This window comes from Atta cephalotes (assembly GCF_000143395.1).
Source record: "Atta cephalotes unplaced genomic scaffold scaffold00048, whole genome shotgun sequence".
Lineage (NCBI taxonomy): Eukaryota > Metazoa > Arthropoda > Insecta > Hymenoptera > Formicidae > Atta > Atta cephalotes.
Genome location: NW_012130112.1, coordinates 1,798,338 through 1,802,076, shown reverse-complemented (window position 1 = coordinate 1,802,076; position 3,739 = coordinate 1,798,338).

Genomic DNA, 3,739 nt, shown 5'->3' with positions numbered 1-3,739 from the left:
AATGAGAGAGAGAGAAAAATATCACATAGAAGAATACATAAAAAAAAATATTTATGTAAAGCCGTAAACTACTTGGAATAAATACCATTAGCAACTATATATTTAGCTTTTGTTAATTTCGTTAAGTAAATATTTCGAGTTTCTATTCATTAATGTCATTTTTATTAATATTTTGTATATACATTCGGAGAGTCAATATCAAAATTTTAAGTCGCGTGTACTTAAGATCTATTGATTAACGTAGAAGCGCCAGTGAATCTCGAGGAGTGTTCAATTTTGAACAATTGATCACCATCGTTATCCTCGCCGCAAATGGTGTACATAGATCTCTAGGGAAACTAAGACATTATCGCGACCTTATAGACGATGAGACTGACTTTTTATAGGGGACAGATTTTAAGCGAAGTACGTCGAAGTCGCATGTCATATTTTTAGATAAAAAAGAAAAAAAGGAGAAATAGCGAGCTGTACTTGCCCCGAACCTGCGTTGCAGGTTCCAAGGACAGCTCGCATTAATTGTTTATTACAAAAATCTGTGATTTGTACAAAGAGGAGTGAACGAAAGATATATCGGTCATCTTAAAGAGATGAAAAGGAAAAGGATCGTTATTTTACGTCCAAGTGAAATGATAAAATCTGAAGCAATAAAGATACAGAAATAGAACCGATCACTCTACTGTTGGATTAAGTTAACATTATGTTTCATAGAATAATGTGCAGAATCTTAATTTGATAACTATCCATTCTTATAAAAAAAAAAATCGTTTAATTAAATCACATTGTTGCTTTTATATTTATAGACATAATTTAGTAATATTTTTAAAGTTACCTGAATTAATTATTATAACTCGATTATTATTAACCTTATTCTACTATTACCATATCATTTTATCATCGGCATTAAAGTTAGTCAATATATAATATAACTATACAAATCGATCTGCAGGTTAAGTAGCATAATTTATTTATCACTTTAATACAGCTATCATTCTGCAATGTATGTATAAATCGTCAAGACTCGTGTAATTACAGAGAATAATCACACGCAAGAATTAAATAGCGAAATAAAGTGATATACTTGATTTAATGAATTGAACAAGATATAACTATAATACAGTTAAATCGTGTGAATGACATGATAACTGACCATTCGTTGCAAATTTGAAGCAACATACACATTTCCACAAATGTATAAACTCGTGCATAAGAAAAGATCGTAATAAATATCGAGATACTAATATTAACAAGGAATAATTATTAACACATTTACATGAATTGTGATGTCGCACCAATGGATGTGTACCAAAAAGTTGAATAAATTACTGTCCGCTGCGAAGAAGATTTCTTATAACGATATTTTTTACAAAACTTACCGTTGAAATACGACCTGGTTGAAAGGTATTGCGATTAATTTAGGTTTGTACTTCTGAGGAGAAGATTGCAGGTATGTTGAAACAATTACTGGAAAATATTTTATTAATTATATTTTATTAATAATATGTGATCAATCACGCATTACAATACAAATCTTTGTTTCATCTGATATTAATTTTCAGTGAAAAAGATACATGCTGTGTTTTACAGAGAAAACGAAAACAAAAAAATTATCGAGTGCTTTTGATACGTTAGAGTGTTTCTGCAATTAAAATTTCCTATGCTACGTTTCGTGTAGTTCGCTGAGTATGCCCGATCACAGTGTTGCCCTTCAAAAGGCAGCTTGCATAAAAAAAGAAGCAAAGTGCCCGATGACGAGCCGCAACGTAATCGCACGTTTGATATCTTCGCTGCCGACACTATTTTGCGCTATAAATGTAACTGACTTTACTAATCATAGTTTATGTCATATATAATAAATATTTATGCGCGTTCCACTTACATATTATGGAAATACTGAAATTACAAACCATATTAGCGATTACAAGATAGTATCTTTTTTCTCTCGTTGGTGTTTATCTGATTATATTTCATTCTCATAAGAATAATTTTTACTTCTAATGTTTCACAAATGCTATTCTTGTTTATAATTTACTTCATGATCGAATATTATCTTTCAACCAATAGATGATTAATTTATACGATTTCTTTCATTTGTACACGAATTTAATTTATTCTAACTCTACAGTGCCTTGCCTTACACTTTTCACTGTTACATTATGTGGAGCGCACTTCGATTAACATTATTGTCAACGTGATACGCGGAGATACATGTTTGAAGCAATGAGTTGCGAGCGATGGAAGGCGCACTTTCAGACTGATGATTTCCAAGTTCGACCGGGGAACTTTATAACGCAAACGATTCCACCCACAGGATGCTGCGGCCTAGAGATTAGCCGGCAAGCTTGTGAAAAGAGGAAACAGGAAAGGGGCGGTTAGACCAAGATACGTAAGTTTATCCTGAAGAGCAACTATACATTCTTTTCTTCATATGATACTCGTTAAAAAATAAAATATGCGCATATTTTTTTAAATAATCTTGACGATAATAATTAATTTTTTTACGTTCAGTCATATTAGAAAGGCTTACTCTCTTCTTCTAATATCTGCGATACTAAAAAGGTGTAATTAATACTTCTTTGATACCAATTTGATAATTGTATTTTTCAAAGTAATATCGAAAAACAAAACAAAAAGTGGTTTAATATCAACTCAAAAGAATAAATATCCACGTCTGTACAAATTTAATATCTTTTTTAAATAATTTGATTTTTATTTATTAATTTTATTTAAACGATTCCAAAAATTGTTTTGGAAAACAAATATATGTATATTATATTTTTTTTCAAAATTATTTAAGAATGTATTTTAAAAAAGATATATTTGTGAGAAGAAAATTTCGTTTTTAGATATATTATCAGATTCAACAAATTGAAGAATTCTGGGAAACATCAAGATGGAATATTTCACCGATCGATTTTTAACGGCCGCAGCATGGATTCGTCATTCAATCTTTGACCTACACTAGCGTCTTTTTTGTACTCTTCTCAACCGTCGGTCCCCATTGAACGAACGAAAGTTCTCCCCAGGAGAACACAGCGAGATGTTTTATACAAATTGCACGCATCTGTCCCGCGTATGTTTGAAAGCACAAATCGGTCTCGATGATCATAGAGTTTGTAGGTAAAATTATTTATGCCTCGGTTTATTAAACTTGTAAAAATTTTCTTTATGTTCCTTGATTTCCCAGCTTCCTGTTAAATACCGTCATACCTTAAATATTGTTAGAATTATTAATTGTAAGAAACTCTTAGAACAACAAATTTCTTCCAAAGTAGAGTTAATAGAAGAAATCTTTTATCGCACACATTATACGTTTTATATATTTCAATTGTTACGCGTTGTGAAAAATAAAAGAAAAATAGATCATTCTAGAAACTTAATTTTAAATAATAATGGAAGGATGAAAAAGTTTTACGGAGGAGAGATGTAACGTGTATGTAAGAAGCTTTCGTATTTTATTTCGCGGAATTGTGACTTAAACTATTATTATTTTTGAATACAGACATAATAACGAATGCTAAGAAATAATACGATAAATGAAATTCTAAAATCGAACGAATTGAAATTAATCGTAATCTTGATTAAAAAGTTACGACCGAGTTTCTAGTACGCTCTATTTATGCCAAAGCTGTTCTTGGTGTTGAATTTACCATTATACTTTCTGATTAAAACGATAAGGGTCAGAGTGCGAAGAGAGAGAGAGAGAGAGAGAGAGAGAGAGAGAGAGAGAGAGAGAGAGAGA